This window comes from Tenebrio molitor, chromosome 1, assembly GCF_963966145.1.
Source record: "Tenebrio molitor chromosome 1, icTenMoli1.1, whole genome shotgun sequence".
In the NCBI taxonomy this organism is placed as follows: Eukaryota; Metazoa; Arthropoda; class Insecta; order Coleoptera; family Tenebrionidae; genus Tenebrio; species Tenebrio molitor.
This window is the reverse complement of record NC_091046.1, coordinates 17,970,686-17,986,211: the sequence shown is the minus strand read 5'-3', so window position 1 is coordinate 17,986,211 and position 15,526 is coordinate 17,970,686. Positions and strand designations below refer to the sequence as shown.

The following is a 15,526-nucleotide window of genomic DNA, read 5'->3' as shown; positions in this document are numbered from 1 at the left end:
AACATCAATATGTTTCGATCTTGCATGATGGACGGAATTTTCGGTTAATCTTCCAGCATCTTGACTATCGTTAAAAACCACAACGTTGGCTAGTGATTGAAATCCCAATTCCTTGAGGTAACCAATTAGAAAAACTGCTTCCTTGGATGCATCACTGAGTGCCATATATTCGGCTTCGGTAGACGATAATGCGACGGTCGTTGCTTTCTGGATTCCCAGGAGAAAGCAGCGCCGGAGAGTATGAAAGTTGATCCCGTATAAGATCTTCTGTCAATCACGCAGTTCGCCCCGTCTGCGTCTACGTAGCAGGTTAAATTATCCTGATTCTTCCTGTAGATGAGTTTCTTGTCGATGGTTCCTTTCAGATATCTAAGAACTCTCTTAGCCGCTGTGCAATGTTTCTTGTGGTAACAATTGCTGAATTGACTTAGGACGCTCACAGCATATGATATATCTGGACGAGTCCCCACTGCAACATATTGGGTGATTCAAAATGATTGTGGCCAAGTATGGCAACTATGTACGAAAATATATGTGGCAACTGTGTGAATGAAATAGAGTTGTCATTTTTATGACATTTCATAAGCGTGCATTTGATTTTTTTGATATTATTACACATTGATTTGACAGTTTTCAAAATTGCGCGACTATGAACTGTCAAAGAAATATCAACTCTACCCTACCCACACAGTTGCCACATAAATTTTCGTACATAGTTGCCATACTTGGCCACAATCATTTTGAATCACCCAAAACATAAGCGCTCCTACTAGTTCTCTAAAAGGAAAATTTGTGTCTTGGTTGTCATCTTCAGAATGAAGTTCAGAAAGTTTAGATCCAACTGCAAGCGGTGCCAAAACGGGCTTACAATTTTCCAAGCGATATCTCTTCAAGATTTCCCGGATATATCCTGCTTGAGACACGCATATTTCATTTTCATTTTGCTCTATTTGAATGCCCAAACAGTACTTTGCTAAACCAAAATCTTTGATACGAAAAGTTTTGGAAAGAACGTCTTTGATTTGCCTTTCTCTTTCCTGATTTCCGGAGATAATTAATATATCGTCCACATAGATTAAAACAAATGTTCTCGTATTTTTGTCAACGTACACACACGGACCTGCATTTGTTGGAACAAGTCCTGCTCTTTTCATCGTTTTATCAATTTCGTAGTTCCATTGTCGACCTGCCTGTCGCAACCCGTATAGAGCCTTACGAAGTTTGCAGATTTTATTTTCACCTTGAAGATCTCTCAACATAACTCGAGCTTTTTTCACAAGTATATGATCATCTTCTTCTTCATCGATGATTCGTTGGAGCATTTCTTTGAGCAATGCGGGTTTTTCCATAAAAACTTTCGTGTCTATTTTGCCGTTTAAATATGCGCTTGTTACATCTAGCTGCGATATTTTCAAATTGTATTTAGCTGCTAGGGCCACCAACAATCTCAATGAGCTTAAACGAGCAACTGGCGCAAACGTGTCATGGAAGTCAATCCCGAGTCTCTGAGTAAATCCCTTTGCCACTACTCTCGCCTTACGTCGGTCTAAGGTTCCATCAGCTGCATACTTGTTGCGGAGAACTGTCCTGCAACCCACTACTTTGGCGTGATCTGGCTTGTCGACGACATCCCATGTGTCGTTGATGACTAGACTCTTAATCTCAGATAGGATAGCATCCTTCCATTCGTCCTTATCTGCACCGTGGATAGCTTCTGAAAAAGGAATTTCAGATGCTGCCATGACAAAGTCTATCTCTTCGTATCGCGGATCTTCATTCGAAGTTGGTTCAATGTTCGATCTGTCGACTACAACAGGAAGATTTTGATTATAGATCATGTGATACTGTTTCTTCGGTCTTCCAACTTTTCCAGTTAAAATCTTGCGAGGTCTTCCCGGACCCCTCTTGGTTTTGATTGCGTCATCCATTTTCTCGATCTCTTCGTCTGGAGTGACTATCTCACCTGCGATTTCGTCTTCGAAATCTTCTTGCATCAGTGGAATTTCTTGCATATTGACAGTTGGAGCCTTAGTCTCTTCTAGATTGTTTTCCCCCACAAAATGTCAATATCAACTCTTCCGCTAGGATCCATATTGCCCAATAGATCGGAGAGCTTAAACCTTCCATTTAAAGTTTCACTTGAGATTATATCTTCGTACTCATTGCTTTCGAATTCTTCTAAGAATTTGACGTCTCTCGAAATTCGAATTTTTTGCTCTGACGGTATCCACACTCGATACCCTTTTGGATAATCTGAATAACCAACAAATATTCCTTCAACAGTTTTCGAGTCAAATTTCCCTCGATTAGTTGATTTATCCAAAACGTAAGCTTTGCAACCAAATATTTGTAGATGACTAACATCTGGAGACTTCCCATTCCAACGTTTATAGGGAATATCAACGTCAATACTTTTGGAGATGCATCTGTTTCGAACGTGGTTTGCTGTCAATAATGACATAAGGCTTCTCCCCAAAATGATGTAGGAAGACCAGATTCTAATAACATACATCTGGCAGCCTCTACCAGCGTTCTATTCTTGCGTTCTGCCAAACCATTCTGTTGAGGACTGTAGACCGTAGTCAAACGACGTTGAATACCAGAGTCTCGGAAAAACTTGTCCATTTCCTTGTTGCAATATTCTTTTCCATTATCTGATTGAACTGCTTTGATTTTTCTTTCCAATTGTGTTTCCACAAAGTTCTTGTAGGTACTCTCTGAATTTTGATGCTACTTCGGATTTCTTCCGAATCAGATACGTCTGAGTCCAGCGACTGTAATTGTCTGTAAAAGTAACAAAATAACGAGCACCACCCTTAGACTCAATTCTCATGGGCCCGCATACATCTGTATGTACGATGTCCAGCAAGTTTGAGGATCGATTAAGGCGTCTTGGAAACGGAGCGGTAGCAAACTTGCCAGAGATGCAAATTTTGCATGGGTTATTGATACTCACAGCGCCTTTTAATTTCGCACCAGTAACGAAATTTTTCTTCATCATTACTTCCAAATCTTTGAAGTTTAAATGACCAAAACGTCGATGCCAATTGTTAAAAATGTCACATGTCATAGTGACAGATGTAGCACATGCTTTCTGGTGATTTTCTCGAAGATAGAATAGGTCTTCGTAAAAAGAACTTCACGATTCTTGTGCACGATCTTCGCAATTGACAACAAATTTGTTCTGAAATCAGGAGAATAGAGAGTATTTTTCAATTCGATCTTCTTTGCTTGATTTCCAACGGAGGTTAGTATGTTCACGCTTCCTTTCGCAATTGCCTGAGTAGTTGCGTTACTTGCCAATTTCAGCTGGCATTGAGCTTTTTGTGAATCGATGAACAACTTGTCGTTGCAAATATGTGATGTACGGTCGGTGGACAAATAAAACTGGGACACTTAAAATTTAATCTATGTAAATCAGACCATTGAATTGTCAATATATTTGTCAGTGTCTGTATAATATGTCATACCAAAGTTAACCTATTTGTGATAAAGCCGTAATTAAACGATGCAAATTTGTAAATTTTGACTTATGTGATTGTCATTTTTGTCCCAGTTTTATTTGTCCATCGACTGTACATCCGCTGTCCAAACACCATTTATCGTTAGTTTTCCCCGAAAAATAAGCTTTATGAACAAGTCCAGCCTTTTGATTTTCTTCTCTCTTCTTTTTGAAGCAATCAGCAGCCTTGTGACCACGTTTACCACAGTAATTACACTTGTAGGTAATTTTTGACTTCGAAGATTTTTCGTCTTGTTTCCTGTAGTTGTCTTTTGATGTGTTTGAATCCCTTGAAAAATGTTTAGAGAACATGACACCGCCGGTTGAAGTTCCGTCAAGTTTCTGATTCCGTGCGTCATTCTCCTCGACAATCTTCACCTTTAGATTTTCCACATTAGGTAAGCTATCTCTCGACTCGATAGCGCATCGAAAATTCTCAAAACTACTAGGTAAACTGTATAGCAACATGATGGACAACAGATCACCATTTATCTCGATGTTCGTTCCTTGTAATTTATCGACTGTGTCCATAAATCTTGCTACGTGTTCACGAACGTCGTCATCTTCGCGCATCTTGTGTTGTGTCAATTGTTTTAATAATGTTGCCTTGCGTGCCGGTCCTTTGGATTCATATATGGATTCTAGTTTCTTCCATATCTCCCGCGAAGTCTCACAACTGCGAATCTGCTTAAGTTCCGATGCGTTTATGGCGAGGATTATGTCTGATTTCGCCTTGCGATCGGCGGCGATCCATTTCTTTTGCTCCTCTTCTGTGACAGCACGAGCTTCACCTTCACCGGTAACTTGGGGTTTAGGCTTTTCGCCGGATACATACGACCAAGTATCATTCTTGATAAGGAAGGCTTCTACCTGGATCTTCCATGTTTCATAATTGCTTTTATTTAACATTTCAAATCTTGTTGAATTTGTGAAACTCATTTCCACTAAATTGCGTTAGATCAATTTTTCGAGATTTTGCGGGATAGCAGTCTTCAAATTTCAGTTAATCGTGAACCTGTTTGTGCTGGGCCCATAACCTGTGAGAGTTTCAGTGAATCAGAAATACAGTTTCAGCGAATACGAAATTCTTTATTATGACAAATAGTTAAAAGTACAATTGTTTGTTGTTATGTGCCTACTATATAACACAACACATGGCAACACCAAAGGGTAAAATTGCCAAACTCCAACACCAACTCATTTAGTAATTGTTGTTCAGCATCGATTTTCTTTTTTTCTGGATTCCATAAATAAATTCACTAGGACTAAAATAATGACTAGCCACCTTAGTCACATTTAATATTTGGAAATTGATTAAGACAAAAGTTGGTTATCGCAAATACAGTCGCCCGCAATAAATTTTGGTCATCAATGTCATTCTTTTGACGCAAATGAAAAATGCTCCATTGTAAAACGGTTATAGATAAATACAGGGTTATTATAAATGATCGTAGTCGAAGCAGGCCATGCCCATGTTATAAAATTTTTGCCGCTTTCATGTGAACTGTCAATTTTGTCGCTGTTACTATCATTCTTTAGGTGAAAAGTGCGGTGATGAGAATTTTATTTATTTATTTTTTTTAATTAACGATTGAAACCAAAAATATTGAATTGCTTTGCAACCAATTCAAAAAATATTGAGTTGTTTTGCACCCAATTTAACTCCTGGATGTGAATGCTGTGTACTCACTTATTCACATCATTTTGATGTTTTTTATATGGAGCGGCAACCAAAAATTGTACATGCAGTTTTTACGCCTACTTGGACTACAATCATTTATCATATCATAACGTATAGTCATGTTGAAATTTGAATGGCATTAATTGTCATTTTTCCTCATTTTTTGACAATTCGTTGACATGGGTGTAATCAGGTAGGGACTTTTTTTAATTCGTGACAATTAAAAATGACAAATTTTGAAATGACATTGGGGCGTATTCTGTAACTGCTCCGCTAAATTTTAAAGGGCGTTAAATTAAGTTGTCATAGCAATGACCAATCAGGGATTGGTATTTTAAATTTCAAACGACGCTAAAATTTTAACGCCACTTTAAATTACAGAATATGCCCCATTGACGACCAAAATTTATTGCTCGCGACAGTATCTACTGGGTGCCCCTAAATTCTCGGAATAACTCAGTGGGGCAACGTTAAATTATGTTAGAGAATTATGAGAAAAATAATAAAAACATTCTGTCTTTTAGATTTGCAGATATGGGGGCTCAAAAGGTGGAGCTTCGATCTCGTTTATTTTAAAAATTAAGAAAGATTTTGACTATTTGTTTTTTACTAGCCAATGCTATAATAATTCTCAATGATTGTGATCAGGTTTGGAGTTATATTCTTCATTATTTCCAGTACCTATTTTCAAGTAGATTTGTTATTTATGGTATAAGTGGGTTATTTAAGATATTACCCACGAGAGGTATTTGTAACCTACGAGGGCTTGCCCGAGTAGGTTATTACCTCGAGTGGGTAGTACTTAATAACCCACGTATGCCATACAACGTTTTATCCAATATTCCAAAATTTTTAGATAATGACATTATTGATGAAATTCTGCTCCCGATGGGTTATGGACGTTAATAACCCACGGTGCTAATGGCAACGTGGGTTATGTATGTTATAACCCACGGTGCAAATGGCAACGTGGGTTAAAACAACAGACTAGTTATAGCCCAGTTTACTCAATTAAAACTAACTAGTAAAACACGATATTACTATTGAATGTTGGATAAAGTAATTTTATGTCGGTTTTGCCTCAAATAACGTATGGCAACATGGCTTTGATTTTTCTTTCTTAATTCCATGCATACAACAAAAATCAAATATTTTCTCATAAAATTCAGTGGCTACTAAACTTTTCTTGAGAAACTTGTAGTGACCCAGTTTAAAATTTAAATTTAAATGTCCGGTACCGCCACAACAGCGCGCCAAATGTGAAGGTACTAGCGGCTAGACTAGGAACTGCGAGCGGAAATATAGCGGGGATTGAAGCTCTCTCGCGCGGGTGGTTGAAGGGGGGTAGGTCACTTTGGTTTGGTTTTTCGAAACTAACACACCTTGCGAAGAGCGATCCAATATTCCAAAAATCTGTAAGTTACATCTGAACCGATTACACTACCGTTCCGAGTAGATATTTTGTGTCCCCGTGAAGAATCCGGCGTTTTTTTAATTCACCTGGGTAATTTCTTCCACGTTCGTTGGCTTTTTTTTGTTTTTGTTTTGGGACCAGGACCACGTGGTAAGGGTATGTTGTAGATTTCATTTTGTTGCATGCTGTTTCTTTAAGAAGCGCCCATTTGTTAATTTTAAGCGTTATCCCTAAGTTTCTCCCGGGAGGTTCATTTTTGGCAATCTGTTAATTTCGAAAATTAGTAGCCGTCGTCCGGACCGCGTGCGTCCATTTTGTTTTTCTTTCACTAGCATTTTTTTAACGGCACTCGACCCGCCATATTTTTGTTTAGTATTGCCAGTGAGTATTGTATTCCTGTTTAAAGCAGTTTTTATTTTATCGTTATTTAACTTCGCGTTTTGTTCTCTTTTATTTTCTCATTGTTTAAGGTTGCGTTTTGTTTTGCTTATGTTATCCTTGTTTAATGTTGCGTTTTGTTTTGCTTATTTTATCATTGTTTAATGTTGCGCTTTGTTTTGCTGGATTTTCTCAACGTTTAATGTTACGCTTTGTTCGATAGCATTAAACTCGTTTTTTTTTCTTTGTGTTGTTGCTAGATTTCGGAAAAGTTAAAGTAAAATGTTGTAAGTGCGCCCCCATGGGAGCTAGGTGACAATCAGGAGGTCGGGAGGTTGTTTAGTCAAATTTCTGTGGAAGCTACGGTTATTTAAAGCCGTTAGCGGAGGCGGACCTAGGTCTTCGCATATGCGGCGGCGGGATGTTTTCGTGAAGCTTTCGTCGAGGTTATAGAGATTTCGGGGGCTTGTCGGGAAACGGTTGGTTGGGGACGGTGGAGCTAAATATGCGCTGATGCTGTTTAGTGATGCTAATCGTACGACCCCGAGGCGCTCTGTCACTCTTACTTGGTCGGCGAAATAGTCTGACGTTCATTAATACCCCGAATATCTATAAACGTCGCTTGCTCTCAAGATGATTCAGATTATTCTTCTGAGCCCCCTCGCGGCCGAAAGTTTGTTACCTCCAGCTCTAAGCTCCCGTCGGCGTACCTTGACCGCATAGTTCCAAATTAAGCATTGTTTTAGCCATTAATCGAATTGTAAAATATGAGTAATACCTGGGATACGGTTTTTGAAGAGGGTTTTTCATCCGTCCCTGTCTGTAATAACTGCACCATAATTTGTTTACTTGTTTTGCAAGCTTTAACTGTCATTTTGTCTGTCATGTGCCCGTTTTTCTGTTATGTTAAATATTGTTGCATTCATCTTGTCGTTTATCTTTGTGATGTACTCAACTAGTTAATTTCTTGTACTTCGTTAAACTTAATTTCTGTCCTTTGTATTCGTTTCAATTTCTTTTTCATCAAAGTTATTACAGACATTTTTAATAAAAGGTATTTTGCGTCCCTCACATGTGTGTTTTATTTGCGGCACTCTTCCAACTGGAACCCTCACCGTTTGCATTCCGAACCTTTTCCGCCAAAAGAAAATCACAACGTAGGGCTCCTCCGATTCGATGACGATCACGACCACATTTGTTACCGTTTTGCGCAGGTTCAAATATTTGGCGGAAAAAGTAATGTATTCAAATCATTACAAACTTTTAGACCCTTTTTCTCTATTGTGGAGTTCTATCACTGGTTAAAATATCTGCACAACTTTCAAAGTCACCCTGTATACTTAAACACTAAGTTAAATAGTTTTTAAATATCTTATCACTCAGTAATAAATTAATACGTTAATATATATTACTTGTAATAAACTATTCGTAACATAACTAACATACAACAAACGATCATCCGCCGAAATAAATTATTTTTCGCGCAATCGTGTTGTTATAGCTACTTACAATTATTATTGTTGACACAATCTGAAAGTTGAACTTAACAACCCTAGGGCCGTATTTAGAGTCGGCAACTTAAGTCCAACTTGGGTAAGTTGTACTCAAGTCCTGAGTTTTGCTCAAGTCTAGATCCGTATTATAGTCATTATTTCGGCTAAACTCGTAAAAGTTAGACTTGAGTCTTACTTCAGTTTTGTTAGAGTCGGGTTGCCATGGTTATACCATACACCTTGTGACAGCTTGTTTTGAATTTTTTTACAAAATGAAAAGCGCGTACAGTTTAAAGGAGAAAATTCTGTTGGCTTCTCTCATACGCGATACGGGAGAGGGAATAGAAAAAAAAAAAAAAAACAGATACAGTTTCGGTGGAACAAAAATAGTATATTATACACCAAGGTAAAGAGATTCATTATTATAGCCAGAGCGCCAAGATTAGAGCCCGAGGCGTGCCGAGGGTTTATATACTATTTTTTTAACTACTAGATACGTTAAAACCCTTTCTGATAATAATTATTAATCAAATTATTTTGTCTGATGCGACGATCCGATTCTCATTTTTCAACGGTTGCTATGAAAATCGTCTACGTTAACCAATGAAATCAACGAAAATCTTTGAGTGACGGCTGTTCATTATTGATCTTGGTTGATAATGAAAATTATTATTAACCTAGGGAGAGAAATTCTACTTCTGAGGTCGGTTCCAGAGTCAATAATGACGCCTTCTGAGACTAGTAGTGAAAAAAATAGTGTTAAGGAAAGGATTAACACCCAGCACAATAGCCAACCAGAGAGTACCACAGTACGCACGGTCCAGCAGTTGTTGACGTATATTTGGAACTTCTTCTTCTCCTACTTCGTCAACAAAGTCATAAAAATCTTCCATCCTGCGATAGATAAGTATTTAAGGCTTATATCTAAAATTCAAATTTGAACATTAGCGCCTACCCATATAATTTGAAAAAAACGAAAAACAGCAGCTGTCAGACAGTACAGATACAATTTTGGACCTCTAAACTCATGTAAGCAAGACTTGAGTCTGCCTAACCCCTAACTTGGGCTTGAGTCAAACTTGAGTGCTCATAAATGCTCAAGTATTGTTTATAAAACACAAATCGGAACTCAAGTCTGTCTCAAGATTGAGTCTAACTTAAGTTTGGATTAATGCTGTAAGTAATTAACGACACCGATACCTACTGAGGTAAGTCATTAATGACATTAATGTCTTCAAAATATTCCTCTTGTGATGAACCAAGTGGGCAATTCAAAAATCCCACCAAGCGGCCATCTTTTTTTTTCTCTACCAACATAAGCAATGAAAATAAAACCCGGGAAAATTCAAAAAAATAGCCAAGAGCGCGTGATCGTACCTCGTTAATTTCCCTACGTTGTGTTTTTTTTATACAAATTAAACATTACCAGATTCGTTCCAACAGGGTTTGTGAACCACACAGAAGAGTGCAAATAAAACAACACAATAATTAAAACCAGCTATTTATTCAATGTTATGATTTTTGTTAACGCCGGGATTAATGAATAATAAACATCTCGGGAGAGGGCACCCAAGTAAAATGTGAGAAGACTACTCATTTAGAACTCTTGGAAAATGGTGAGCTCGGGCCATTCTCCTAGACCCCCGAATGAGGCTCCGCTAAAAACCTCTCCTGAAAATACGAACAAATCCGAAGTGACCACGTGAACGGGACAGTTATTGTAAGTTGAGCAAACCTGATTTCATAAACAACACAATTCAAAATTCAGGAAAAACAGAAGGGTCATGTACATTACAAACAAAGCAGTTACTTCGGACCGTTCGAGCGGGAGCGGGCACTAGACGAGAACTTTAGCATGTTTTTTTTTTCAAATTAATTTACAATGTGCGGCAGATACGCTATAGAAGGAGCGAGTGGCTTTGTGTGGTCCGGTGGTCTGTGGCACCTATCCTTACGACTTTAACATTTCCCGCCTACCCGTGATTTAGTGCTAAGTGCTAACTGCTTTACGTTAAGTCAACAAATTGAGGTACTCTAAGTTCATCGGTTGAAGTGAACATGGCTTTTCCAAAGCAAAAGAAAAACAAAATGCGCTTGTCAGGCTACATAGACTCAGGGAAAATAGACCGGATCACATTTCCGGAAGTGTGCCATAGAGCTCGGGTATAACCCAGCATTCAACAAGTTCTGCCAAGCGTTAGGTTTTTGGGTTTCCCTCGGGGTGCAAATTTTATGAGGGCCGCGAGGTCGTGTTCAACGCTTGGAGGTAAAGTCCATTCATTTTGTATTGAACTTTTCAAGGTCAAATAATTTAAATTTTGGCTCTGTAATTATGTTTTGTAAATAGTGACATGCATCTAACCAACATAATGTGATTTAGCAATGCTCAATTCAACGTTTACGGTGTTTACCTGCATGTCATTATTTACAAAACATAATTACAGAGCAAAAAAATAAAATTATTTGACCTTGAAAAGTTCAATACAAAATGAATGGACTTTAGTAGATCCCTAGCTAAGGAAAAACCCACGGAGATACCTGAAATATAAACACATTTGGTTGCTACCGGGATGGAAAGTGGAATTTTTGAAATTTTGATTAAAGTGTTGAACAATAACTAGGTACTTATTACACCAAAAGCGTTACTCGGAATAATTAAAAGGGGATCAAAAATGAGGGAGTGCGCTTATAAAAAGTTAAAGCCACAGACCCACGCTAAAACTTGGTCTTGGTGCCCTTTTTCTTTTAGGAACGTTAGTGAATTGTTACACCTGAGTTTACAAAAACGTGATCCATACGATTTTATAAAATTTGCAAAGCTAGAACCAAGCTGCCTTACGCTCCTTCGCAAGCTTATAAATGTTAAAAACGTAATACATGGGGATGGTCGAGATAATTGTGGATTTTGTAAAACATGGTGGAAACATCACAAACCCACGTGCGACCCATTTGTGTCTTATTACAGAAATAATTTTGGTACCCCAAACACATACTATTTGAGACATGGAAAACTGAGCAGATGTGTCATTCAGTTGTCAAAATTTCTAAACCATACCTTAGCTACTCATAACTAAGCTTAAGTTAATTTGACATTTTTTTTTGAAAATATCAATCATAATGACAGTAAAGGTGCATTTACATTGACACATTTTGAAATGTCAATAGCAGACTGCCCAGGATTCCATGTCCCTCATTGTACCTAGTTCAAAAACAGAAGCTGGACAGCAACATTTAGCACAGTTCAATAATAAAAAAACAACTAAAAACGCACAATTTGAACACAGAAAAATACACCGTACTTACCGCACTACTCTGCAGTCAAGACCAAAGTGTCTCCAAAAAAAAAACAACATGGCCGTTCATCCCCTGTCGACTTTCACCCCCGCCCCAAGTGGTCGCTGATGGTACCGACATCGGTACTACCATAGCTTTTATTGGCGGTTAGTTTTAATTCAAAAGCGGGTATCTCACTCTCAAAAAAATTACTTCGAAGCCATTTTTTTTTGTATAAGCGATTGTGCGAAAAACGTTATGGGATATACGGTTAGTAAGTGGCATAACAGAATCTCGGAAGTTGAAAAATCTCGACTTCGTCTCGATTTTTCAAACTCTCTCGATTCTGTTATAATGCACCTCCTAAAGTTATATACAGGGTGACTGACGAAAAACCTTTGACGCTGTATCTTACTTATTCTTTATCTGATTTGACTAAATGACACATCAAATAAAATAGTTCAAAAAACACTCCATTATTATCCTATTCGATATTTTTTTCGACATCTATTTTTTGACAGACGATAGGCAACTTTTTTTTTCAAATTACACTCTATATATTTTTTTATTCGTTCTTATAAAGAAGCTTCTTCTGAATATTCTTACATTAAAAGAAAAAACAAAAAATGTATTTTAAATAAAAAAAATTGAAAATCATGTAATCAAATTTGTAAACAATACAAAATCTATTCTAGTTGCTCAAAATTTCCGCAATGCTGTTGCAGACACTGTCGATACCTTCTAGAAATGCCCACCTTTCCATCAGTAAAAAATTTCGGGGTTTTTCCTGACATATTCGCACTATCCATTTTCTTAACTCTTTTTGGGTACCTGGTGGGGTCAAATAAACATTGTCTCGAAAGTTTCGAATGAATATAAAGAAATCCAATGAATTCAAATCTGGGGATCTAGCGCGCCATCGAATAGCTCCATGAGCACCCATTCGTCGTTCACCAAAATGATTTTAATGGTTTAAAAATACAAAATTCATGCGTGCACTATGTGGTATGGCGCCGTCCTGATGAAACACGACTCTATTCAACACTCCTAATGGTATCTCATCCAGAAAATTGCTTATTTCGTTTGATAATAAATAATATGATAGTTTGTTTGATTGAGACTGCTATCAATAAAAAAGGGACCCACTAGTCCATTCTATCCCCAAAAATGCCACACCACAGGTTAACACTAAATCGTCTTTGGAAATTTTCTTCCACAGCAACATTATAATATTATTATTATCAAACTGTTTTGACAAATTAATACTCTGAGCTTACTTAGTCATTTCGAGCATTTAAAACAAACTTCTCTCTTGTTTATTTTGGTCACTTGATTTTTAAATTTTCTATATTTATTCTTTAATTTCTTGATTTTTGTTTAATGAATGGGTATAGTTCTTTGCACTCTTATATTCAGAACACAAATCTCTACAATACTGAGTAAAAAAAAAAAATGTACAGTGCTATTTGAAAAAAAGAAGCTGATGTTCATCTGTCAAAAACTGGACCCAATATATTTTTTTTATTTAGTTTGTATTGAAGTGTTGTCAAAATTATTTCATTTGATGTGTCATTTATTTAAATCGGATAAAAAATAAGCAAGATACAGCATCAAAGGTTTTTCGTCAGTCTCCCTGTACCTACTATTCATCCTGACAAACATATTTTATTGATACATACTCGTACATCACAAAATGTTTTTTTCTACAACCGTCAAAAAAATGTGACATTCATGCATCGTTATCAAGTCGCAAAGTACCTATGTCACTTTTGATAGTGAAAAAATATTTGTCAAAAAGTTTCCTTGGATGCTAAAATAATTATATTTTAGCATCCAAGGAAAATTTTATGAAAATTAAAAAATTCAAAAATTTTAAAATGCGGTTGTAGAAAAAAATAGTATTTGTATTTCGTGCGAAAGATGATTGTTTTGTTGACGCATTCGAATGAGTTTGAGGTCTCGACCTGACGGTGTCGACCAAAAACTCTTTCTCATGCCCCAACAAAAAACAATCATTTTGCGCACTTAATACAAAAATAACTATGGTTTTTAATTTTAATGATAAGATTTGTATAATAATTAATAGAAATTTACACTATAAACCTTCAATGATATCGTAACAAATTGCAGAAGAGTGTGTGTTGAAATCTCGTTTATTATGTTACAGGAAACGCACATGTTATATAACTGGTGCGCCATTGACATACCTAAAAACGTTTCTAGAATGGTGATAACATCATAACAATGCCTTTGGCATTTGAATTATTTCAGACAATTATAGAATAATTTTGTATACATGAAAACCTTCTATTGTTTACACTTTTTTTTTATTATTTCAGGTTCGACGGTTTGTATAGAATTATAGGTGCACGTCAACATTGAGTGAAAATTTGCTACATATCTGAATGTCCTCGCATTGTGTCAGATTTCAGTTTCATGTTATACGATTACATAATTTACGTGGTTTACGCAATCGACGTCGACCCATTCTTTTACATTTCTTCAATAAATCAATGTTATTCAAACTACCTATTAATGTTTTAATAGGAAGTTTTCATCAACTATAAATTAACACTATTAAGGAACTTCAGAAATATATGATAAGCAACTTAACATTTTAGTTATTGAGCATTATTAACGTAGTGTCAGATCACAAAGATATGAGCATATTTAACGTGCAGGATAACTACTGAAACGGGCAAAAAGTGAAATCATTGTTGTAAAGTAAATTATGATGGTCGGAAGAACAGTATATGTATATTTAATTTCCTGATGTTTTTTTTACGAGATTTTTCTCGTAGAGGAACATAATTTACGAGTATAACTGATTTTTCTTCATTTAACTTGGGACAACTTATTGTTGCCGAAACAGTAAGAAAATTGAGATAATTAATTTTGGGGAAAGGACAAAACACACCATCCAATGTTAGATTGTAAAATTTTGTAAATATCTAAATTACTTCTTGAAAGAAAAAAAGTGTTCGTGATCGAAATGCTGCCGAAAACTCGTTTAAAGAATATGGTTCTACCGGAAATCTAGATTTTTACCAAAAAGGCAATGCTGACCATAATTCTTATTTTTATTGTTAAGAATACGACTATTTTATTTGTCAATCTGGGATTCATTGAATGTCCTTGCATATTTTTATGAAAATTTCAAAATATATGGTTAAGAATTGGTGTTAAATTATTTTATGAAGAAAGGGATGTTGAAAAGAACAATAAGCGCCATTGTTCAGAAAGATGGGCTTTTCAAATAATTCAAATTTCAAAATGTATGTGTACCTATCTACTGATAAAAATTAGCAATGTTCTTGATCCAAGTTTTACAGTGCTACTGTTGTTGAATTTTTGTTTTGTACTGATAACGACAATAAGCAATATAAATAATACAGCAGCTATTCGCCAAGTAAAGAGCGTTCAAAAAACTGTATGCTCAAATAACACGGTGCGTTATTTTCTTTCCGTTAACATAAAGGGTGTTTTTTTAAATTTGGCGTCGAAGTAGGCGTTGGAGAGTCGATTGAGATCGCACCACTCGTGTAAAAGCGTAAGATTTAAACAGCTGATCCGTGATCCGTAACCTGTATAGTGCGTTCACAATCGACAGTTCAACGCCTACTTCGACGCCAAATTTAAAAAAACACCCGTTATACCTAACCTAGCTTCCTCACTTATCAAGCCATAGATGTCAAACGTCATTTATTTAGACACTTCTTTAGTAAAAATCGTTCTATTAAATTTTTTTTAGCAAGGTGGTTTTTTTTGTGAAGTGACGATTATCA

The 15,526-nt window shown here is 36.5% G+C and overlaps 1 long non-coding RNA gene across 1 annotated transcript in view; it reads left to right on the top strand.

Annotated features, from left to right (window-relative positions):
• Nucleotides 1-15,526, top strand: part of LOC138130693 (uncharacterized) — a 67,248-nt gene that overhangs the window by 17,131 nt on the left and 34,591 nt on the right. The window lies entirely within an intron of this gene.